We start from the raw sequence: 26,461 nt of genomic DNA on the forward strand, positions 1-26,461 counted from the left end.
AAAAACATCTTTGTAATGGGGCTGCAATAGTCATATGGTTCCGGTTACTCGAACCAAACCAATAAGTGATACGATGAGTGATTCCGACGTATCGGAACTTTGTTGTATTATTTGCGCCGTCGGCCAGTTACTAAACGTAACTCTACGCTTCGACGTAAAAGCTACTATTACAAAACAAAAGCAACTATCCGCGCGCCTCGCTCTCGTCGCCGCTCCGATCGAGTATCGCGGCTCTCCTGTAAACGTACCCTTGCCCCCGAAAGCCTGAAATGACCGTTTCCTTATCGTCACGCTCGATCGAGCCCGGAAAAACACGGGCGAGCCGCGAGAGGCCGCGTTTTTTCCGCTCCGCCCGCTGGACGTAATTATCCGGCGGCCGGTAATTTTCCTTTCTATCTGATTGAAGTGCGGCGAAAGAAGACCCGTCGCGGCTAAGTTGATTATTCACGGTTCTCCCGTGCCATCGCGCCCGGCGAATCACGCTAACCTATTTCTTTTTGCTCGCGAGTCCCGTCCGGGGATTTTAGTTGCGCGCTGGACGGGACCGGCGTCGGTTTTCGTGTTTCCGCGGCTGAATTTTCATGGAATGTGAAGTTTTCTTTCAATAACTTTAGGGAAACGGTATAAAATCTTGCTGCAAGGAGAACTCTGATTGCTTGAGAATTTCTCTCTCGTGACTATTTAAAAAGATTAGTTTCACAATTTTTTGAGAATATCAGACAATGTTCTACTTTGCTACAAAGTGTTACACCACCAATGAAACAACGAAATTAAAAACGAGTGTACGATGACCAGCAAAAGCTTCTACAGGGGAAGCAGTTTAGTGGAATTAACCCTTCGGACGAAGATTCTTTGAAATTAATTAATAGAAAGAAGGGTAACTACGCGCCGTCTTGTTCGAGTAATTAAATTAGCCTGCGACTTCTGAATATGAACATTTCATCTCGTCAAAACGTCGACGTCCGTCCAAGGGTTGAATGAAAGGTTGAAACTCGTTTCGAGTTGGAACGTCGGAATGCGTTCCGATAAGATCTGGAGAGTCCTTTCTAAATTTTCAATACCGAATCGGAGAGGATTGAAGATCTTGTCTCGCGGGGATCGTCTTTCGAAAAATCCTGGTCCCGAACGGGTCGGGAGCCTCCCCCCAGCCAGCTGAGGAGACAATAGTGTCGGAGAGGCGCAGTGTCGGCCCGCGTGAAATTACTCCGGTATTCCTGGCGGGAGACGACACGTGGTTTCTGCAGTAGCGGCTGGCAGCACGCGGCTCCCTACTCTGGCCCTCTTCCATGAGCTCCTCGTCCACGCTGGACGCAATCAGCCGATCCTCAAAGCGCGACCGGTAGTCGAACCGCGTGCACGTGGAGCCCGGACGTGGTGGCCTCCTGCCTCCGTGGATACCGCCGTGGATCGCGATCAGCCGATCGATCGCCGGACGATATCCTCCGTCGAGCATTTACCTTTGGATACCTAAACCGTCGTCGTTCCCGCGGGCCAGCCTATCGAACGGAAACCGATCGGTACGCACCAGGACGTCCGCAGCTTCGAGTGTCCTCGTTCGCGGAGATCGATCGGAAACAGAAAACACTGCGAGTGAAATACCGGAGGAATAGACTTGGATTCGAATCGTGGACTGGAGGATCGGAATTGGAGAGGATCCAAATCGAAAGGCGTTGAAATCGGACAGGATCGAAATTGGAGAGGATTCGATCGATGAGAATTTGAATGAAAGATTCAGCGTAGAGATCGGGAATCAGAGAGCAGTCGAATCGCAGAGGATTCGCAGAAGCTAACTGGCTAGTTCCGAGGAGTTCAGTGGCACATGTGATCGGGACGAGCGTCTCGAGAGTGTCTCGGTTCACGCGGGGACCAGTCGCGGATATTTTTTTAATTCCTGTGGCCGGGGAGGATCCCGCGGGGTATGAGTGGTGAAGAATGAAGAAGGGGTGAAGCTGTCCCCCAGGCTGCCCAGGAACCGAGCTGTTCTTCGAATCGGTGAGTACGATTTTTGCGCGTGCGGCCTCTCGGCACCGGGACGCGCGACCGACCCGATCGCTTAGCGGCCGTTCGTAGCCGCCCGGCCCGGCCCTCTCCTTCAACAACAGGTTCTCCTCGCACACTTTCTGCCGTTTTTGTTCGTCGGATGTGTTATTTTGCTGCGGGCCGGCGCGGCGCGGCGTCGCGCTCCGCCCGGGGGAAATGCGCGGATCTTCGAGAGATATTGTGAATTGAATTAGAGGCTGACGGCTCGGACTTTTTCGGGACACGGACGGACCGACCGGTCCACCGGGCTTCTCGAGGGCTCGCCTTTCGACGGTCGACGATTCAGTGACGCCCATTCAAAGTTGGTTCCAGGATACCTCGGTGGATCCGAGTTTCGGATACTCGGCTTTCCAGCTGTCGCGTCGAGTCTAGGAAATTTCGAATCTTCGAGGGACTCTTGAGGATTTTTGGGAGTTTCAAATTCGTAGACTTTGGGGCTGTTTGATATTGAATTGCCAGGGTTTAGTTTTCTAGGTGAACGCGGGAATTCCAAATCAGTGAATTAGACAACTTAGAATTTTCTAGCGTACTTTCCTAATTTTAATATGTCACGTCGGAGTTCATAGAAATTCGAAACCTCGAACATCCAAGGAACTTTCGAACTTCCTCTCGACTCTCTAAATTCTATTTCCCTACAGGAGGAAGTAATGAAATTTGAAAATTCGAGCGTTTAGGTTCGCAGATCGGTTAACCTAGATTCCCCCAGACACGACTGGGGATCTCGAAATATAATGAGCCCGCTCCATCGCGGAATTGAATTGCCGAATGGAAGGGACTGTTCCGCGGCAATTAGCGTGCTTATTAGCACCGTTCCTCGCGGATACTTTTGAAGGAGTCCACGCGACCTACTTGGCCGCCGAATCGACGGTCTCATTTAGAAACGGGAATATCGGCCCGGCATAGTTCGTGAACCCGGGGCGATTTCCTCGGCGTTTGACACGGATCGGGGATGACTGTTATAAAACAAATTACACGTCCGGCGCGTCACGAGTGACGCGGCGAACCCGCGGGGATCATTAGTATTCCGCTCGACGGGTCGAAACGAAAGTGACTTAATTTCTGTGAATCGGTACACGCGTGTCCCTCAAATAACGAAGAAAACGGGAGAGCAGAACGGAAAGAGAGAAAACGGCGATCGACCGGTGGGGGAGGGTAGAAAAAAAGGAATCGGAACGGGTGGCATTAAGTAATGGGAATCGGGAGGGTTGACGGGGAACGTGACGGTGATCGTGCATAATTACACGCCTATTCCGTGAAGCTGTTATTCGGATTCAATTACCCAGATCCGATCGTTTCGACCAATCTCTCTCTCTCTCTCTCTCGGCTGTATTATTTAATTCGTTCGTCCGAGAATACCGATCATTTACTTACCACCGGCCGTTCGAGAGAAATTAAGATCCCATTAATGAATCTTTTAATTATGAAAAAGGAACGTAATCAAGAAAATTACCAATCGCAATAGAACCTCCTCCGTTTCTTCTGCATTATTCATTATTTCCAGCATTTATGGCTCGTAAACGTTCTCGAAATCGGTAAAGCACAATGTCCGACGGAGCTTCCTACGGCTTTACTTTTCCTCGGCCAATAGTATTCGCCGTGGCGAATCAACTTTTGCTCGGTTCCAATTTTCTCGAGATTTATCTCAAAGAAAAACGAAGGGAAGAATGCACAACTCGACTGTACAAAGTCGCTACATTTGCTTCCGTTTGAAATCCGTTGTTCACTATACTACGAGGAGCAATTTTTCAATTGAAACGTCCAACCAGTTGGAATTCAAATTTACCAACTGCCTCTCGCGTCAATCTCTTTTTAGCCTGGTCTCGCATCGTCCGAGGCTAAAAAAGAACTAGGATACAGAGGAGAAGCGGCTTTAATTGGCGCACAATTATCTTACATAATTCCGGCTAATTAGAATGCGAGAGTAACTTTCGCCGTCGCCTCGGCGATGCAGCTAAAATTCAAATCGCGCGATAGGATCGGCCGAAAGCGGGCGGCCACGTAATCGAGGTAATCGGGCGGTTTTCTGAGGCTGGCAGGCTGCCCGTCCGCGTTATCTCGCCGGGACTCGATCGCGGCCCTCTCCCCGGAGCACCGGCATTGTCGGGCGAACCGGTTGCCGGTCCCGATCGGAAACGCAAATAAATTTATCACGATAAAATCGAGCCGCGTAATCGACGCGGTACGTCGGCCTGATCGCGCCGCGAATGTATCGCCGGAAATAATCAAGAGTCCATAAACCGGTGTCTTTCCGAGACTTACGGTGCCAATAAACTAACTCCGGCGATCGGCGGACGGACGTGGCCACGGATTCGTGGAACGAGCCGACTTCACTGGGGCACCGACAGACAGGAAAAATGCACGGCTAATTGCCCCGAGAAAGAATCGGCCAGAAAAACTGAATTTCAGGCTGAACGTTCGTACCTTTTTCGTTTCGTTCGCTCACTTTGAGCATCTAGAATATTTCTGTCCTCCTGGCTGTGGTTATTGGAAATTAACGGGGTGGTTGCGTAATTCGTGGTCTTTTAGGTTTACTCTGGATTATCGTTAATTTATGTTGAATCTGGGATTATTCGGAGTGGAAGAATTTCTGGTTAAGATAGGATTTTAACCCTTTGCACTCGAAAAATTTGTTACTAGAAATATTCAATTTATTTTTATGAGATATAGGTAGTTCTCGAATCTGTCCTAAGACTCTTCGAAATCTAATCAAAGCAGATTTTGACCCTTTGCACTCGAAAAATTTGTCACTAGAAATATTGAATTTATTTTTATGAGATGACATTTTTTTTAACTTAAGAGATCTATTCACAAAATAAGAACAATGGTATTTTATTTCGATATTTCGCGTATCGACAGCTTACTAAAGAGTTAATGTTAAATACGAAATTTTGCAATTTTGATGCACCAAGTGGTGACCTTTGGAGTGCAAAGGGTTAAAGTATTTTAAGATTGATTGGAGTTGTTAATAGAAGTTGCCGTGTTCGAGTATTTGTATAGAGGATGAATGGAAGAAAAGAAATATCGGAAGATTTCCTTGACGATATTGAATCGGATTCTTGAGAATGTATTAATCAATTCTTGTTAGTCCAGTCATTGATTCTGACAGTTGACTGGAACGTATGAAAGCCGCGGTTCTCTATTTTTAACGCGTTGACAACGAAAAACGGAACGGTGCCCGACACGAGCCGAGTGATGAATCGTCGAAGATCGGTGTACCAGCGTTCTAAACGCGTCGAATGAATATCTATTGTCTCCTTTACTTTCTCCCGATCACGACGACGGAACATCGTGTACTGGCCGTCTGGCGAACGGAAGCCACGTGTGCACCGTACACGCGGACACCTGTTCGATCGGTGGAATCGGTTCAGCGGAGGAATACGAAATCTTCGGGATATCTTAGAAAGTCACTCGTGAACGGATTCGGTAATTTTAGTGGCTGCCCGATGGATTGCTCGGTGCCGAAGTGTTCCTACAATTTACAGGATTTCTGAACGAAGTGAAATCGATGCTATCGCATGCAACAATCATTTCGCTAAGCTCATTGTAAGAGGAATGTAAAGTGCCGACTGTCAGAGAATCATTCCAGTTGGAAATGTTCGAAGGCGATCTAGAAAGATCTCTAAACTAAAGCTCGTTCACAACAAAACCTAAAACACACGTGATTAAACAAGTGAAAAAAGAGAACAAAATTTCTAGCCTCCAAACTTTCAAATCACAAAGAACAGTACAAAATTTCGAATCCCTAAACTCTAAACATTCTGAAGCTTCAACATTTCTCTTAATACTAAAACTACTGATCAATTAAATCAACTTTTCCAAATTTCTTATTATAATTTTATTATAATTTCCTTATTATGTTCTTCAAGAAATAAATCAAAGTAAATTTATTTGAATAAATGTTATTTTTTTGTAATAACACAATATTTGTGCTCTCATTAGCACTGAAACTACCGTACCAGTCAAAATGACTGTTTTCGATTTTTTTGGTTAGCAAATATTGATATCTTCGAAGCATTGAATATTCGAAATGATTTTGGAAATAAATAGCTTCACTTGAGTACTATGACGAATATCCAAAGAAACTGAAAATAATCTATTACAATTTTTATAGAGATTACATATCAATCGTATTAAATGCTCAGTAGTTCTAGTTATTAAATAATTTATTAATTTTTTGCATATACACCCAATCACTTCATTTTTGGTAAATATCCACAAAAGTTGTTTAGCACCCGAACGGTAGATATCGACGCGAAGCCTAGCCCAGCCACGTAAACCCACACAAAGCGGCGAGCACGAACGATAAAGCGGTATTCCGTTGCCAGCCGAAGCAGCGGGGCGATGTAAACGCTTTTAATTTGATGAAAGGGACTCGGCCGGCTAATTCAAGAACGCTGTACAGCTTTCCGAGGGCACTTTCGAGGGAGAGGTTGAAGTTGATGTAACAGGGCAAGGGGCGAGGGTAGGTAATCGAGGAAACGGAGGGAGGATTTAGTTGCTCGCCATTTCGCGGACAGTATTGTCGTAAGCCCCGGGGCTCTTTTGTGCGTGGCGTTGTGTGAGGGCACTCCGCCGGGGACAGACTTCGGAAGTTGTTCCGCCCGGGAGGCATTGTTGCGAAGTCGCCGCAGCACTGTCGGGCTGAAACTTTTCCCGAGTGGCGGGATAAAGGAAAAGCTGGATTTTCTTCTGCCGCGAGCTCGGCCCTCCGCGCAGCCAGATTGACTCTCGGGCTCCGGGAAGTGGCCGTTCGAAATCGATTCGCGGCGAGCAGTTTCCAATCCTGATGTTCGACTTCTTTCGCTTGGAACAATTCTCGTTTCGTTCGAACGAATGGAAAGAAGGTCGAGGGTCGTAGAATTCGAATCTTTCAGTTGGTCCCGTTCGGTTTGTTGTAAGAAAGGGGAAGATAGACGAGATGATAGTTAACCCTCGAAATATTTGTCACCAGAAATATCCTGCAATTCTATTAATTGTATATCTAAATTCCAAGTGTGTTTGGATAGCTATTTTGAAGCTGATCAGATCCAGATTTCCTAGATACTCTATTATTCTCTAAATGCTTGAATGATCTGCATTATGTTTCATTGTATTTAACACTAGAACTACTGTGCCAAACTGGTTTTGATTTCTGTTTCCCAATTATTGATATCTTAAAGGCATTGAATGTTCAAAATTATCTTGAAAATCAATAGTTTTACTTGACTACTATATTGAGTGTCTGAAGAAACTGAAAATAATCCATTGTTACAATTTTTATGGGGATCGTATATTAATCGTATTAAATACACGGTGGTTATAGTGTTAACCCTTAGTACTCGGCTGTTATGTAATCTATCAGCAACTGCAACTAATTTTTATAGTATTCCTAGCGAAAATGAGAAATGCTATAACACTTCTTCGATCTTCTATTTTCCTTCTTATGATAGTACTAAATTCGGATGCGTAAAATCGAATAATTTTAGGGTAGTTTTTTTAAGTTTCATTGAAATCTTCAACATTATAACTGGTACAATATCGGAGCCTAGAGTTCAAAGGGTTAATTCAGATACAACACCTCCACGCGAATGTTATCATTACAAATATCTCGCGTTCATCGAAACACACTTATTCACCGAATGAATTCACTCGAGCCAGCAGGAATATCAGCGATCGACAGGGTCTCTGTTCAGAAATTCGTCGCGATTGTTCGGTCTGACCAAACAGGTCCGTTTTCACTTGCGACCGTTCAAACGGACCTCGCCGGCGATTTTCTGCTCCGATTAAACCGACGTCGGGGAACGACGTCCGTCGGACGGCGTCCAATCTCTTTTAACAGCATTCTCAAATGTCCCGCGAGAAAGTGGCGTGTTACCGCAATTAACTGTAAAATCATCGTCTCGCTAGCCAGATGGCAGGCAACGATGCGTCCGAGAGCCAGGCCGATCAGTGAAAGTGCCGCACGGCCGGGCGGTCACGCTCGTTTTGAAAATCGAATCGACCCGATTCGATGCACTCGCGCGACGCGCCGTAACGCAGTGCTGTCGGTCGTCGCGATCGTCCGTGGCTTTTGTGTCGTCCGCCGGCCCGGAGCTGGGTCAGCCGCGATTAATTAACCTAATTTTTCACGCTCGTAAAAGGAGAGTGCGAAACGCGATTTCAATGGGCCCCGTCTGTCCGGCGTACGGGGATTTCGGTCTAAGCACTGATCGAGATCCAGGAATGTTATTCACGAGTTCGATCACGAATAAAATAGAAATGCAGAATCATTCGTTGTTACGTTAACTATGGGCCGACTTTCTGTTCGTGATTATAACAAAATCTATGCAGTGCAAAATTAATAATCCACATATGAATACGAGTTAACAATGTATTGAATAGTTTCAATAATTTCATCAAACGAGTTTTGTAACTTTCAAGCTACGACGCGAAACTTTCACGCCTGAGCGTATAGAAGTTTAACTGATTACTTAATTTTACTCACCACTTTGACTGCAGAATGAAATAAATCAACAAGATTCCAATATACTGACGTGTGACTTCAAAGTTACATGGGCCTGCAGAGGGTTAACACGTTTAGTGCACCACGTATGGTACACGAGAAGTTTCGTAAGAAAATATTTTCAACCCTTTGCACTCGGAAGTTTTTCACTAGAAATATTTGAACATTTTCTGATGAGATAAAAACGATATTTTGTGAAACTAACTCGCAGAGAAATAACGTACATTGAACAAATCTATTTTATTTCAATATTTCTCAAATTGAGAAATTTTTTATATAAGGTATAATATTAAATATCAAATTTTACAGTTTTACAGTGTGAAATCAGTATACGTTACAAAACAGAATATAAAGAAGCAATACGAAGATATATTTGAACATTTCATTAAAAAATCAATACAGTTCATAAGCAAGACACCCGAAATTTCCGTGGCACGGAACGCGTTAAAAGACGTCGGTGACGTCGACGACTCGTTCATTAGAATTTCTCTAATCCGTCGTTACCATTTCTATTCTCGAAATTACATTTCTATAGAATTCGTCTTACAGGATTCATATTCCATAAACAGACGGGCTGAATAAGAGGTGAACAATTTTTCCCCTAAACGCGCGTGTGTGCACGCTGTTAATTTCAATGATCGAAGTTTTTCGACAGGAGAAAGTCCAGCGTCTAGCTGGCCGCGTAAATAAAAAACCGATGCTCGGCGTTGCGTTAACGGTGGCCCGGGCAAAAAATGGATTAATTTTATTACACCTCGAGCAATGCTCGCCGGGAGAAACTGTTTGATGTAACGAGATACTGTATAATGGGACAGATTAGTTTCTAATCCATGGATAATAACTTTTACCGAGGGCCGTGGATCGGCGGGCTCCGCCTTTTAATTGGCCATGACATTCCGTCATCGGGCATTTAATCTCGGCGCGCGTCGAATTAAAAGCGTCGCGTTAAAAGCTCCCCGAGGATGATCGGTTTCCACCGCGCCACCGCGGAACCCGAGAACACCGTCCTTTTTCCCCGTCGTTTCGCCGTCACGGTCTCCTTTAAGTAGGTTACGCGTCCTTATTCCGCTCCCGGTCGCCTACTTGCGATCGCTCCGCGGCGCAATCGAGCCGAGGGCAATCAACGGGCCGCGGATACTGATGCAAATACCCGTTTCATTAGCGGAAGCGGTAACCCGGGATTTATTCCCCTTGTTACGGGATTCCGATTAAATTGAAACTAAGTGAGTCGATTCGATTTTACCGGGATCGCCGCGCGCAATTTCGTTACATGCGTTAACCGGCGACGGTTTCTCCTTTTTCGAGCGTCCGACGAATTAACTGCGCCGTCGCTTGGAACACCTGGGAACAAATTGCTAATATCCGAACGAAATGAACGGATGACGTCGAATTTCCACCCTAATGAAGGCACAGAACGAATCTATATTTTAGAGAAGCAAGAGAATAAATGGTACAGTGATTATAGTAATCTATAGTAATTCGTAATGAAACCCACCGGTGTATAATCATACTGTCACCGACAAAGATCAATCTACATTTATCATCCATCATCGTCTTAGACATTCCAACGCGAGTTTCTCTGAGAGCCTCAAAAGTTCGTCTAATTTCTCTGGGTCCTAGAAACGAGACATTTCTCGGTGCGTCCACTTTCGCTCAATATCCCACGATCCCTCGGACGATAATCCCGCCGCGTATTCTCATGTTTCCACGGCAGATACCGATCGATTCCGTTTTCTAAATTTCACCGCGTCGCGTCTCCCGTCCCCGAGAAATCCTTTTGTTCCGCGGCGGTGAAAGAGGGCGAGCCGAGCCGAGCCGAGCCGAGCCAGAGGCACCCGCGGCAAGCGAAAATCAACCGGAGATCGCGATACCCGAGTTGTCCCGATTCGATCGCGCCGGTAGCCCCGGATATCGCGCTCGAGCGATCCGAGTTCCCTCTCATCGAAAGTACCAGGTGTTAATTTCATCCGAACCGGGCCGGCGTGCACACCGGCAGACGGAGGCGGTCTCTGCCCCTTTTTCCTTCTATTCTTCTTCCTCCTCCTCCTCCTCCTCCTCCTCCTCCTCCTCTCCGCCGCCGCCGATGTCTGCCGATTTTTCATAACAATTACCTTCATCTCGCCAACCGCTCGCTTTCATCTTTTAGTGGTCGTAATTTCTACGGATCTCTTACATCCTCTTTTACCGGCGCGGCGGACCGCGGATCTTAATGCGGGTATAGATTCTTACGGATCGATTCATTAGCGGACATCGGAATTGGGAACAAATTTCTTCAACCTGCAGCTGCTCTGCGGCTATTCCGCGGGCCCGTTCTGTTTCAGAGAAAGCAGACGTTTGATTAAGTCTTCGAGCAATGGGGATACTTTAAATGCCGCGCCCAGGATTGCGGATTTTTAGGCCTCCGGCGGCTGGAAATTGTGGATTTGAATTTTCGCCGGGGGAAATTGGAAGATTGTGATCGGCGATGATGATTAAAAGCTTAAGTCTGCGAGGGAAATTGGGAGGAAGAACGATTGAATGGAGTATAAGTTTTGGGCTTTCGAGTTGGAAATATAACTTTTGAACCTTCTGGCGGTCGAAGGTAGAAGTTTGGAGCTTTACAGTGCTTAGAACTACAACTACTGAATAATCCAGCATCCAAAGTTACAATTTTGAAGCTTTCCAGTGCTCAGAACTATAACTCTTGAATAATCCAGCGTCCAAAGTCACAACTTTTGAATCTTCCAGCTTTCAAAGTTACAATTTTGGAGCTTTCCTATCCTCAGAACTATAACTCTAGAATAATCCATCGTCCAAAGTCACAACTTTTGAATCTTCCAGCGTTCAAAGGTAGAAGCTTGGAGCTTTACACAGCTTAGAACTACAACTACTGAACAATCCAGCATCCAAAGTTACAATTTTGAAGCCTCCCAGTTCTCAGAACTACAACTCTAGAATAACCCATCGTCCAAAGTTACGACTTCCGAATCTCCCAACATGCAAAGTTCCAACTTTTAAACCTCCCAGCATCCAAAATTACAACCCCTAAACCTCCCCTTGTCCAAACTTCCAACAACAGAGCTACCCAGCTTCCAAGTTTGATCTTCCAGCGATGTAAACAGGAAATTTAAGCCCATCATCGCCTGGAAGCAACGTCCGAACCTTCCAGCGCCCAAAGCTACAACTCCCTTCCCCTTCCATCATGGAGAAGCCCAATATCTGAAACTCCCAATCACCTCGTCGAACGTTTCCGTCAACACCCCCTTTCCACGGAACCCGTCGTCTCGGTTTCCTTCCTCGGCTTCGCGGAACGGACGCGCGCAGCTCGGGCGGGCCGGGGCATCAGCTATTCCGCTCCAGTTTCGAGGCAGGCAGACGTGCCGATTCGGAACAAATTAGAGCCGCTTTTGCTGGCCACGATGAATTTCCGATTCTCTCTTTCTCCGGGCCCCTTTCTCCCGCCACGGGACGACCGTTCCCGCGCGGCCGTTAGACCGTTTCACCGTCACGGTGGCCGCGCCACAAAAGATTCGTCCTCTATACACGCGGCGGGTACACAACGGCCGCGGCGCGATGCTCGATTGACCCAAAATCGAGCCGCGAATTCGCGAACATCCACTGCGAACGGTTCGCTGCCAACTCTGCGCCTTGCTGCGCTGCGCTGCGCCTCCCCTACTTTCCCTGTGGACTGGGAATCGAAGCCAACGGAAGGCAGCGGCGCGTGAACGATCCGCGGCCCGACGACAGGTCGACCGTCCCGATGACCGAATCGCGCGAATTCCTGTACGCCATTATCATCTGTTCCCTTTCTTTTTCTCGTTGCCTCGTTGCACGACGCGTATCCCTCTTTCCCCCGTCCCTTTCTCTCCGTATCCCCCTCCCTGTGAAATTGAGTTTGTGAAATTGAATCTCTAGTAATTAAGGATTTCACTGGATGACCACCGTACGGTTTCACCGTAATCTCCGCCGCTCGACCTTAATGCACACGTTCAAGAGAGTTTTACGACATTTCGTGATATTGCTCTTTCCAATTGTACGCTGTAAAAGTTCTTAATGCGATGAAACGCGGCTGATCTTTCGGACGCTTTCGGATCACCTGTGACGGAACGTTTTTGCGCGAGAACGGGCGGAGAGTCCGGGAGGTTTGTTCCGTCGGTGATGGTTCGTCCCGAGTGAAAGGATAGAAGATGGATACGGGATCTGGGGAAGTGTAATAGTGGAATAGGAGATTTCCGTGGGTTTAGAGACGGCGTTGCGTTTATATTCTTAGCGTGCATTTTTCTGATAGAATATTGCGTTTGTATCTTAACCCTTTGAACTCTTAGGCTTCAATATTGCACCAGTTATATCAAATATTTTAACGAAAGAAACTACCCTAAAATTATTAGATTTTCTATTATTGATTATTAGATTTTTATTTAAAGATCGAAGGAACGTTATAGCATTCATTTTCGCTAGAGATACCATACAAATTAGTTGCAGTTGCTGATAGATTACAAAACTTTGGAGTGCTATTTAAGTATTTCGCATTCTTGCGACGCGGCACGGAGAGTTTCGAGCGTAACAGAATTTGTCGGTCACATTGCCGATCGTATCGTCCTCCGTGGGACGGTCCGATTCTCCGAATCTCGTTGGCGTCCACGTCGACGGAAACGTATTTACGATAAATTATTTAATAACGACACGGTCGGCCAGTAAAATCCGAGGAAGCGCGGGGAGGGACAAAAAACGGGTCTCCTCGGTTCAACGGCAATTACGTCGTTAGCCGAACGACCGGGCACGGTATTAACGTAAACAACGTTTAAAACGCAGGATGCAGCCGGTAGCTCGTTGTTTGTCACGTGCAGTCGGAATCCACCGTCGGGCGTGCACATAGTAACACAGTCAATTACAGAGATCAGAGCGGTGGAATCGAGCGAAATTACGGTCGGGCTGGGGATTCGATTCCTCGATCGGAAATGACGGGCGTACGGGTTCTTGTGGAAACATCCGCCGGTCGATCGAGATCGCTGCGAGCCCGGCTGCGACGGAAGCACGGAATTCCGTTCGTTTCCGAGTTATTCTCGACTGTGGCTCGCGCGTTCTTCGGTGAACGCAATTAATTCGTATCACGTGAAGGAGAGTGGAAGACGGCGCATTGTTGGCAAACTCTTTATTTTCTTCGAATGATTAGAGTGTGGAGATACATTAGGTCTAGTCTAATATAATCATAATAATGTGTAATACTAACAAGCTCCACGAAAGGTCGTTTTTCCATAGAGTTATTCTTTCGTGGCAAAGAATCATTAACCCTTTGCACTCGATAGGTGACTCACTGCTTGATTTCATACAGTAACACTATAAAATTTGATATTTAATATCACACCTTACACGATGCATCAATTTGAGGAACATTGAATTAAAGCTTTATTCAATGTACGATTTCTCTTCGAGTTTCAAATATCGTCCGTGTCTCAGAAAATGAAAATGTAAATCTCATTAAAAATTGTTGTATTGCGCTATTATCAGCTTAGTTAACTGCCCAGTGAATTGGAGAAGGTTAATCAATCGTTATTAGGAAGAAAGCTAATAATACTCCGCTCCGTTATAAACGAATGCGTCTTGAATCGCACCAGCCTCCATTGTCCAGGCACGCAGCACGGAATTTCGAATGCACAACGCGAAATTTTCATGCGGATTACGTACACGGGTGGGAGCACTATCGATCGTACCTACGTGGACCGAAGTGCGTTGATTGTAACGCAGCTGACACGGGCCAGCTCCGCCCTCGCGGCCGCATACAATCAGGTGTATCGATTTTTCTGTCAACCGTTGGATTCGAGTAAGCGATCTCCGATGTGGCCATTAACGATCGCGACCCTGTTTTCTGCGGCAATCTCTCTCTTCCCTCTCTGTCGCTCTCTTTCCTTTCGCCTCTTTTCCTCTACTTTCAGCTTCCCTTCTCTCGCTTTTGTATTTTCTGTCTCATACCTTTCCATTCTCCTCTTTCAACCATTCTTTAGTCTTTCGACTTTTTCCAGATTCTACTTTCCTCCGTTCTGATTCTTGTTCTCTCTCTCGCATTTCTTCCTCTTCTCTACTCTGCCTCTTCTATTCCCTTCTCCTCTCTCCTCTCTGTTTCCTCTATCGTCTTCTCTCTCTTCCCTCCTGCTGTCTCTCTCAACCGAGAGGTTCTAATAAATGGAACTAAGGATGGTACTGTCGTATCGAATCATAATATCGTAGCCGACATTCTTTCGACGCGCTTCCGCTCGTAAAATGTGAAAAATGGCCGCGCGAAATGAGTCATCTCGCGATCCGAGCCGAGGAACGGTGAAACGGGACTGCCACATCACATTCAATATTTGTAGGAATAATTGCCGGCGAGACATTAAGAGATAATTACCAGTTTCCCGATATTACTCCGCCAATAATTTATTCACTGGCTACCACTGCTCTGTAAAGGTTGCGCTGGTACTACTTACCCTAATCTGGTGCCCTTATTTTCTAGATACTCCTAAGAATCTTTTCTCATTTCGACTGTATCGATTAAATGGAACCAAATTTATTTTTTACCTCGTTTCGGAGGAAGTCGGTGGTACATTATTGATATATATCGAACTACGTCTCGAAATTTATCTACAAATTGAACGGGATCGTTAGTTTTTGAAACAATTTATTAACAACTCCCAATTGGAGAACATGCGTCTGCAATTTCACATTTCCAATAATTGTTCTGACATTAGTGTTCCTTTTTAAACCGAACACTCGTTAAAACAGCATTTTGTTCGAAAGGTTCTATTTTCTCATTAGATTTCTTTTTGAATTCATTAAAAAAACCCACCGTCTTCGTCTAGTTAGAAAATGTCAAGCATTGCTAACGAAATACTTCCGAGTGCAAAGGGTTAATGGATTTCAACGAATTTCAACGTTCCCACACGGTTGTCCGCGTATACTTTTTTCAATGAGCGCGTCTGTTAATTTGAACGCAGCCGCAGCAAACGGTATTCGTTTCTCCACAGGGAAATAGTGCCATCTGTTTTTTTTTTCGAAGGGGGCTCCGGTGAAATCCGCGAGCTCAATTTATTGCCACGCCGGTTTTAACGGGCTGCAACCATTGACCCTTTGCGGTCCCTCTGTCAGGTTGGTTACACTGTAAATAAAAGCCAGTCCGGTGGCAGCGCACGTGTACCGTAAAACAGGGTTACTGAAGTCGAGCTGAGCGAGTGTTAGTCTTCCACGTCACAGCTCGACGCTTCACCCTGGAAAGACAGAAACAGGCTCACCTGTTGCAACATAACATTTCCCATAACATCTGCTAATAATTCAAATAACAAATGTATTAACACGATCGATCACTTTTTCTATATATGTTCCATTCGAAAGAAACAACATTTGTACAAACAATTGCTGTTTTAATGGACTAAGAAAAGTGTCCAGTGTATCAATCTTCTGAATCGGTCCAACGCAAAATTGAACGATGACAATCAAAAGATGGAGTCCGTCCCATGACGTGAACGCGCACGGTGGGTTTGGGGGCTGTCGCGGCCCATTCCGGTCTCGCAGGCTAATAACACGCGCATCATCGTGAATAATTAACATCTCGTCTGCCACCGAGCGAGGAGAGCCGCAGCGTTCGTCGTGCCAAGTGAAACGGCAGAGACATCGGGCTCGTGGGAAGGCACGGCCTCCGGACGAGCCACGCATTTTCACCTGGCGGCGCGTACACCCTCTCGCGGGATCGTGAACCGAACTCGAATCGCGCGGGATCGTTGATCGTCCCTTGATTGGCAGCTGCGTGAACGCGGTGGCAAGTAGCTGCGAGCCTCGCGGGAAATTCTACGCCGACGATCCATGCTCTCAGTCGTTGCAATTAGCAACGAGGACGCAATCTGTCGCACTTCCAAGCAATTGCTGGTCGATCTTCTGTCTTACCACCACTGAATCATCCGCGGAAACTCAGAACACGTTCGTAGTAACCACAATCGAAAAATCGAATATCCGAGATAGTAATTGGAAGTTTCACGAAATGCCGAGAGAAGAATCGCTGAAACGCGACTAATTGTTGGTCGATCTTCTGTCTTGCCATCACTGAATCATCCGCGGAAGCTGAGAAGAACACACCGACGGTGAACAGAGTATAAAAATCGAATAGCCGAGATACTAATTGAAACTTCGACGAAACGCCGAAAAAAGAATGGCCGCAACGCGAATAATTCCGCTCGATTGAAAGCTCACTCACGCAATGACAAGACAGCCTCGCGAAGAATCCGGAAAAGTGTCTGCGAGCGAACGAATTACGGCTGCCAGAGGACGCAATTACGGGGCATAATCACGCAGCAGCTCGTCGCCCGAGCGGTATAATATTTCAACCCGTCTAACTGTAACGAATCGTCGTTCGCTCGCTCGTTCGCCGGCGAAACATGCCAGGGACAACAGAAAAGCGTAAAACGCCGCTGCTGGCGCCGTCGAGCTCGGTTAATTAGACTAAGCTGATGATCTGGCCGCGCTTCCATCGCTCGGAACGCGCCGCGGCGGAAAAAGAACGAATCGAATCTCGGTGAACCGGTTGAATCCTTCTTTCGGGGCGTGCGACGCGCCGGCCGCGAGGAATCTGTGCCAACGATTCGGCGAGGTTCCGCGGGCCCCGTTGAGCCGGGCCCGACGAAAACCGCCGGACGATAAACCACCGAGGGGTTCGATTACGATCGCATCCGGTCCCGGGGCTTAAAGAAACGCCGGGGCCCGTTAATTTCGCGGGTCGCGCGTAAAATGTCGGGAATCGAAAGGTAACGGCGCGCCGGAATTTTTCCGCGTTTACCGTTCGAACGGTCGCAACCGACGAACCTCGGATCGCAGGTTGAAATTTTCGGGATCGACGAGAATCTCCTGTTACACGGCTCCTTTTCATCGTACCGCGCCAGCGGTTCGTTCAACTCCGAGAATTCGGGTATAATGTGGCAAAGGTGCGCGCGTAACCGAATCGCGAAGCAGATCTTTGATTTTACTTTGGATCTCTTGCGACTCGTTTCTCAATTATGTCGCGACTTTATTGGTGATAATTTATTGAAAATAAAAATTCTAGGCAGTCTACGTTTTCTCTATAATATGATTGATAACGAACTGGTACAATAGTGGAGCCTACAGAGTTCAAAGGGTTAACCTTTCCGGACGAATGTCGACATCCCGAGATGAAATGTTCGTATTTGGAAGCTTCGTTTCTCAATTATGTCGCGACTACTTTATTACTGAGAATTCATTGAAAATAAAAATTCTAGGCATAGTCTACATTTTCTGTACAATATAATTGATAACGATATTTCGATCATTTGCATTTACAAGGTAATATTTACCTTTATGTTTGATATCTTCGTTACGAGTGTAGCAAGACAAAGTGTTAACGAACTGATTTAATAAGCGAAGACATCGTGGAAATCGCGAAAGGTCGATTACCTAATCTCAAACTGAAAAAATAGTTCGTTCACCGTTCGCTTTGAGCGTTCCGATGAACTTTATGGTTTCTGCGATAAGATTCCCGGTGTTTTTTTGCGTTTCGCGAGCGCGCGACACCGCGCGGGGAACAATTAGCGAGCGAGGCAAGCTCGGGTACGAATGTGTGTCAATCGAAAGCCGGTTTCTAGGTGGCGTCCACCGGCCGGTCGGCGTCCGACAGATTTTCAGCGTGGAATGAACGGCGGGACGTTAATGCCGCGGCGTAATTACGCGTCTTGCGTGGCCCGATGTTAATACCCGGGCATTAATACGGCCGCGTAATAACGGGGCAACGGGCTATTGATTCATCGAATCGCGGCTGATCAACCGTCGCGAGGGCCGCGATTTATCGTCCGGATTGAGTGAATATTTGCCCCGCGGCCGGTACGATGCTCGCTAAAACGAAACGCCGCGACGTTACTCGTAAATTACGATCTAACAGAAGCGCCTTCGGTGATCGGGCTTCGATCGCCGGTTCTATTTGTTGGCACTGCCGAGGCTTTTTGCCGGATCGCGATTGTCCATCGATCTCGTCGAATTAAAAGCGTAGCTAATTGATTCGATGCTGCGACGGCTCAACTTTTTCGTGGCTTTCGCGAGATTGAATAGTAATATTCTCGGTAATAGTGACTATCGAGGAATGATGATGGTAATAGGAATGAGGATAAAAACACAATAGCGACAGATAGCATTAACCCTTTGCACTCGAGAATATTTTTCTCGATAAATATTCATTTTCCGATGAAATGTCAATTATTATTTTTTGCAATGAACATAAAGGAATACCTTAAATAAATGTGACAGAACCATTTTATTTCCATCCGTTCGTATATTATATAAAATTTAATATTGAATTTTCAATTTTACAATTTTCTTGGGCCAAATCAAATGACTGGAAGGCGCCTCTCGAGTGCAAAGTGAAATATTCGGATAACAAAGCTTTGTCTCTCAATTTACTTGTGATTTTTCTTTGAGTTCATTTAAAAAAATATCGTCTTTGTATAGTTAGAAAACGTTAAGTATTTCCTGCTAAATACTTCCGAGTGCAAAGGGTTAATAGTAATATAATAATAGGAAATTCTGACTACACACAAAAATTCAGATATATTGTTATGCAATATATTTTAAATAGACAATCAATTCCAATCAAGTTATTTTTCCAAATGCTGTGGTAACTAGCAAAGTTGCACAGCTAAGTGTCTTCATAAAAATGATTTCTCGTTATCAGTGCGCAATGAGTGAATAACAGTGAAAAGTGTCGAAGAAATTGCAGCCATCCGCGGTTGTCTAAGCTGAAAGGCGAAGATGTCTATCTGGTCTCGATCTCCGACGTCGCCATTGATCCCGCGTTTAAATCGTCCAGCGGCGAGGAACAGGCACACCAAACAGAAAATCATCGATCGTTCCCGGGGCAGATCGATTCGTTTCCCGAGGTCTCGCGGCGCGTCGGACGATTTACGGCAACGGAATCGGATAACTGCAATTATTATCGGCGTGCCACTTCATAAATTTACGATCTAGCGGACGGTCGGATTTGTCGCTATCGATCGGAGATGCGACCGGTAGATTGCCTCCGTGTCGTTTACATTGTCGCGGGCCTCGTTCCCCGATCAAGATATCAGCGATCGATGATCGATCGAAAAATCCGAGACGCGAGGATGATCAACCCGAGGATGATGATCGCGGACAGCCAACAAGAAGATCCCTCCTAATAATACAGTATCGCGATTATTGGACCGTGAATCAATATAAAATTCACAATCATCGATCTCCCGCTGTTTTTACCGAACCGCTATACAGATTTCCGTATCGCGATCGGAATCTTCATCCGACCCTTAAATCTGATTCTATACATTCCACCTTTCGTTCAAGCATCGATCATCCTTTACGTCCAACGTTAAAATCCGGGAAACCGAAATCAAACTATCGACTGAAACTCTCCGCTAATAAGCAGCGACTCGAACGCCGGATCCTAATGAACGATCATCGGCAGCATTGTCGCGACAAAAACGGTTCCCAGCGAGAATCAATTTCCTCCTCCGTTCGATATCCCCGAAGGCGGACGTCAAATTGATTTAACGATCCCTCCATCATCGCGGCGTTGCCGTCGTCGCGCCGGTGAGTAACGCGCGGCGACGTTCGAGCCTCCTCGGCCGCGGCTGCGTTTTCTACTCGAGAAACGGGTAGAAACTTCCTCGCGAAGGCGGAGAGAGAAGAAGAAGATATCCCGGTAGGGAGAGAAATGAATTCAGCCGAACGCGGAGGCTCTCGCGGTGACGAATCATCGCGCCGCTCCGCCGCCGGACGGCGACGCGCGAGAAAACGCTCCGCGCCGCTATAACTCTCGTGGCGTAACAGCGCGGCGAGCCGGCCCCTGTCGCCATTAAAATGCATCGTCCGTCGCCGGAACACCCTTTCTAACAGTTACAGACCGCCCGCCATAAATTTCAGCCGGTTAGAGGCAGCCTGCTCTAAATGGCGACGCGAGATTTCTACCGGGACAAAACGGTCGCCACTTAGGAGATCCAGCCTTGCCAATCATCGATTCAAATACCCAATATCGACGCGCGCTCCCATTTCCCGCGTCTTCCGGCGAGGCTGCCACCTACGAAGGCCGGCCACGCGACTGTCTCCTCTCCTCTTCCTCCCTCGATCGCCTTTTCCTCGTCTTATCCCTCTTTGCGTCGATTTCTTCAACTTCCTACCAATCTCTCTTCCTTTTAGTATTCTCTCCTTTCCCGCGATGTATCTTTGCGTCGATTTCTTCGACTTCCTACCGATCTCTCTTCCTCCTAGCATTCTTCTCGCGATATTATAATCAGCTCGCCTTCCACAGGTCTAACGACGTCTTCTCTTCCTACCGATCTCTCTTCCTCCTAGTGTTCTCTCCTTTCCCCGCGATGTATCTTTGCGTCGATTTCTTCGACTTCCTACCGATCTCTCTTCCTCCTAGCATTCTTCTCGCGACACTCTATTATAATCAGCTCGCCACAGGTCTAACGACGTCTTCTCTTCATACCGATCCTTTCTCCGTTTCCGCCGATCTTCTTTTCCAGCGATGATACCCTTTCTCTCCAGGTGACGCTTTCTTTCCGATCTCTTCTCCGTCGGCGTTTCTCTTCTCTCGTTGTTCCCATTTTTCCCGGAGATTCTTCCTTTCCTCCGATCTTCCGTTTCCTCTCTCTCTGTCGGAGTTTCCTCGATCCCCTTTCCCTTTCGATCTTCCCTCAGCCTCCCTTCGGGTGTCCGTTCTTTTAAAATAGTCCGAGATCGACGCCCATGGCGCGTGGCGTTCACCCGTCGACCTTCTTACGAGTAGATCCGTCGACTTTTCCGTCCAACGTCCTCGATCTCGCGCGCGTCCGAGTCCGCCGGAGGAACCGGAGGATCGGCGGCGGCGGATCGCAGGCCGGCACCTCCGGGCTACCCGTGATAGATGACACGCTTCCGATAACGAATGACACGCGATGATTCCCAGGCGATACCGCGATTCCCTCCGCCGATATCCTGCTTTTTCTTTTCTCCTCTCGCGGCCGGTCTTCTTCCGCGGCGCGGCGCGGCGCGGCGTCTCGCGATCTCGCCGATGGAAGCCAGACCGTGATCTTGATCCGCGATCGGCCGGGCATTATCTTCCATCACGTGCCGGAAATTAGCTGCGCGGTTTCTCGTTCCCGTTCCTGAAAATCCACGGATTTCCAGCGTTTTCTGTGTCACGTCGCGACGGACGTCTGATTTTCTGATCGTCGTGGGAGACGGAGTTTCTCCTCCTCGCTGACCACCGAGACTTTCTATAACCGCCGCTCCGAGTGGACGTCGCCGGGACCGGCGTCTGCGACTGACAATGAGGCCCCGATGACAAACTCGGGAAGTGTGATTAACGGGTCGCCCGTTTCCAACGAGCTGGATTCTTGCGCTCCGAACGAACCGGATTCGAGTCGGCTTCGTCGCGATTATGTCATTTTCGGGAGTTGAGGTTCCTTTTGTGGTTTGTTGGGTTTTTCAATCGTAAGATATATTTGAAATTATTGCAACTGGATTATTGAAATTCTTGGTCAATTTTGAAGTTGATCATTTTAGAATTATTTTCTTTACGATACTATTCTTGGTATTGTGATTCTTCGTTGTTGAATATTCAAGTTAATCATTTTAGAATTATTTTCTTTACGATACTATTCTTGGTATTGTGATTCTTCTTTGTTGAATATTTATTTGTAGAAATAAACAACACAGTTTGAAAAGCTAAGTGTACATTTATTAAAGTACTGTACTGAGGACTGTACCAATAGATACCTTGCAGTCATTAAAAATATACTTCATGCTCATTCGCGACAGAATTGCATCACAATCACCAAAATCCTAAAGCAATCTTAAGTAACTATGTAACTTAATGAGTAACATAATTTCAAGGAAGTAATTAATCAAATGAATTCATTGATTGATCCACGTTGCACTGCATAATACTTGAATCATGGAGCTCTTCCAATCACAACATAGTAGCATACTGCAAACACCTGCACTGTTGTTTCCATTCGTATGCAACAGATCCCCGATTGTTGACCAGAGTCGCCGCAACGAAAACAATCTCCCCTCTCTAATCAGCGGTAATTATCTCCTCCATTACGACGGCGGCGGGCATGCGTGCTCGAAGGGCCGAACAGCTCTCAGACGAGCAGAGTAGACCCTGCTTAAAGGAACGCGTTCATTTGAGAGTAAAACTACCGCGAGTGGATGCTGCGTTTCGAGTGGCTATCCGAGAGCATCGCCAAACTCGTCGTCATCGTCGAGCATGAATTCAAACCGTTCCGAAAACAACTGTTTCAAACTATTAACTCCGTTATTCACAGGTCAAAGCGGATAACTGCGCATTCCGAACGCCCACGCAGTTCACCATTGTTTGCTTTATTACATGCGAACAGTTTCCGTGAAAAACAGAACTGAATCCATGAAATTGAAAGAGAAATTGGTCTCGTAGAATTAACCCTTTGCGAATGTCGACATTTCGGTGAGATGAAATGATGTTTCGGAGACTAAGTTGCTGACAAATGATTTAATTGGTCAAACAAGAGATCAGCACTTGCATTCTGTTTTTTCTATTTAAGCAACTGGTATATAATAGCTTCGTCTGCTGAATGTTTTGTAGATTTCAAAGAATCTTCGTTCGTTAATAATGAATCAACGGTTCTAGGAACTTATAGTCGAGTTCTACTTCGAGATAACCTATATAGAAATCAAACGAACAGCTATGGAATATAGAATCGATACTAAGCTGAAAAATGACGGTTCTACAAGCGATAACAGTTCCAAAACTCGAAAACGAACAGCTATGGAATATAGAATCGATACTAAACCGAGAAATTACAATTCTACGACCGATAACAGTTCCAAAACTCGAAAACAAACAGCTATGGAATATAGAATCGGTACTAAACCGAGAAATTACAATCCTACAACCGTTAACAGTTCTAAAACTCGAAAGCGAACGTTGATATACATCAGAACTTCCGCGTATAACAGTTACGAGTATCTCCTGATTTCTCGTAACCGTTTCAAACACGAAAATCGATCTCGCAACCGTTCCGAATCGTCGCTCTGCGGCGTACACTCGCGTGAAACACTCCCGAGAGCAACACCGGACAGCATTACTCTCGAATGGACACGTACCCTAAACATCGAGGGACCCGGCACCCGAGCGAGAACGATCAACGATAAAAGTGTCGGACACGGGCTACGAATACGCGCGCGGGGCGAGGTCATAGGTGATCGATCGTATCCGTGGAAGCGGCCGGCGCGGCTTGCTGCGCTGGAAACAGGTGTGGCGATACGCGGAAACACCTCCGCTGGCGGAGGAGGTTTCTTTTTCCGCCATATACGCGGACCCGGAATCGAGGCTCGCCATAAAAAGGATTACACGCTCGCGAAATGCATTTCTCCGGGCGGCGCGTCGGACTTCCGGCTGCGCTGGGAGCGTCCGTGAAACGGACGCGTTGAAATTTTCATCGGGCGAGCAGCGAGCGGCGGTTACTCGGTTAACGCGCGCCTCTGGTATCTTGGCCGAGTAGCCGCGAGCTGAAAGAGTGTAGGGACGAGGAGAATTGTTCGTTGGAAACGTCTCTTATTTTTTGGAGTTTCGGGTTTAGAGATTATTGAATGTTAATTTGATTATTGAATGTTAAAAGTGTTAATTTCGATAGGTCTTGGAGATTGAGTTCTTTGTCTTCGATGAACGTGATTATTTTGGAGCGGGGAGACTCGAGCTTTGACTCTTGGCTCTTGAAGCTTAGATTTAGCGATTAGATTGAGCTTTGAAACTTCGACAGCCTTTGACGTTGAACCTTGGAGCTTTGAAGATAAACTTTTAAGATTAAAGAAATTAAACTTTTAAGATTAAACTTTGAAGTTTCGGAGACTCAGCTTCTGGAGCTTCGAAGTCTCAACTTTTGGAATTTTGGAGACTTTACTTTTGGAGCTTCGAAAACTCAAGCTTCAAGAGTGAACTTTGAAACTTCAAAGACTCAGTTAAACTTTGAAGCTTCAAAGATCCAACCGTCTCGATTGTACCTAAACATTTCAAAGACTCAGCTTTTAACTCAGCTCAACTTTTGAAGCTTCAAGATTGAACTTTGAAACTTCAAAGGCCCAAGCTTCAAGATTACACTTTGAAGCTTCAAAGATCCAAGTTGAGGTAACGATTGTACCTTAAAACTTCAAAGACTCAGCTTTTAACTCAGCTCAACTTTTGGAGCTTCGGAGACTTAACTTTTGGAGCTTCGAAAACTGAAGCTTGAAGATTGAACATTGAAACTTCAAAAACTCAATTAAACTTTGAAGCTTCAAAGACCCAACCATCTCGATCGTACCTCAAAACTTCAAAGACTCAGCTTTCAACACTGACCTTTCACTTCGCCGCATTTTCTTTCGCTCGCGTTCTTCCTCGCGTTCTTGCAACTGGGCCACTAAGATGTCACTATTGCCACTTAACCTAGCATCACCGGTAGTCGCTTCCCCTTTGCAATTCCAGCTTACAGATAGTCGGCCAAGATGTGAGAGGCCTATTATTCATACACGGCCCGTTTTCTCCGGACGAATTCTCCTGGCCCGGCCAATTACCGCGCCATCTTTGTCCGTCCGCCTCCCTCCCCTTTTGTCTCCCTTCTTTCGTCTTCCGTTTCCTTTTTCCGCGGCGCGCGCGCTGCAACAAATTAATACATTATTAATAAACGGCCCGGCGCGGGGCGAGCGGCGGGCAACGGTTTTATCGCGTTTTCTCATCGCGATCGCATCGGGCCGTGGTATGGCGCGCATTCCGAGCCAGGCGTGCGCGCATGCGAAATATCATCGCTCGCGGAAAAATCGTTCCGGCCAGACACGCGAGCTTTCACGGCGCGCCCGGCACCAGTCGAATGATCGCTGCGACTTGCACGGTCGAGATGGGAAACGGAGAGATGTTGGACCGCGTCCAGTTTGGTGTGATGTTTCTGCGATGTGGTCGGCAGGTTTCGTTCGATAAGCATGGAAGTTACCGGTGTTCGATGGATCGATGATAAGGAAACTTTTGGGCCAAGCTCCAAGGATAATTACACCGAATGTTCGAATTATCGAATTTCCTTTATCTCCATTGAATCACCTGTAGAAACTGAAAAATCCACGATGGTGTTAACGGTTCACAAAAAAATTTCCTATTCGATAGATTCTGATCGTTGCAATTCGAAAATGTTTCTCGTAAATATCAAATTTTTAATTATAACAGCAAATAAGTAACGAAGGTTTCTTAACTTCAATGTATTTAGAACGAAGGTACAGATAATAAATCCTGAAAATCATGTGTTGCCACAGTGACACGTGTTTAACGAGTAATCAGTAAGCTTTTATAACCAGATAACATCTCGAGCAACTCAATAAAAGGAACCGATCGAAGAGATCCACATTGAATCTCCATAATACCGTGCTCGCGTTCCGCAGTGGGCCGTTCGCCGCAATTAGGATAAAACATATTCGATTAGCATAATGATCGAGGCACACGCGTCCGTGCCGGCTCGCTCGCGAGAGATCATCCGAGTCGATGGACGGGAGATCGCGTCCGCCGTCAGCCGTCAAGGCGTGTGTTGTTCTGTCGTTAAATAAATTAAACGATCCGACGTAACGGCCGATCATCGGCCTGATGAACCTGCGTCACGCGACGCTCTCGCTTCGTGTGCGCTCGTACGTGCGCTCGACTGCACGCCGTCCCGGGATCCATGACCGTGTTCGGAAGACGTGGAAATGCTCATCGGCGCTTGAAATCGCTTTCTTTTCGACCCTCCAAGGAAACTGGGTCGTTTACGACCCGCGATGATGTTTTTCCCTCTAACGGAAGCTTGTACAGCTCGCATCGAACGGTCGCTCCGCGAGAAAGGCAGGGGAAACGGGCACGTTTCGAGAATCTTTGGAACTTTTAATCCTTTGCACTCGAAACATTTGTCGCTAGATATATTCAATTTATTTTTATGAGAT

General features: G+C 46.5%; 1 protein-coding gene across 2 annotated transcripts in view; it reads left to right on the forward strand.

Annotated features, from left to right (window-relative positions):
• The first annotated feature begins 1,343 nt into the window (after positions 1-1,343).
• Positions 1,344-26,461, forward strand: part of LOC116433432 (uncharacterized) — a 97,382-nt gene continuing 72,264 nt past the window's right edge. For both annotated transcript variants that reach the window (XM_076373106.1, XM_076373107.1), the window contains exon 1: positions 1,344-1,992. The gene's annotated coding sequence lies outside the window, so the exon portion shown is untranslated. The remainder of the gene's footprint in view (positions 1,993-26,461) is intronic.

Source organism: Nomia melanderi, chromosome 13 (genome assembly GCF_051020985.1).
Source record: "Nomia melanderi isolate GNS246 chromosome 13, iyNomMela1, whole genome shotgun sequence".
Taxonomy (NCBI): Eukaryota; Metazoa; Arthropoda; class Insecta; order Hymenoptera; family Halictidae; genus Nomia; species Nomia melanderi.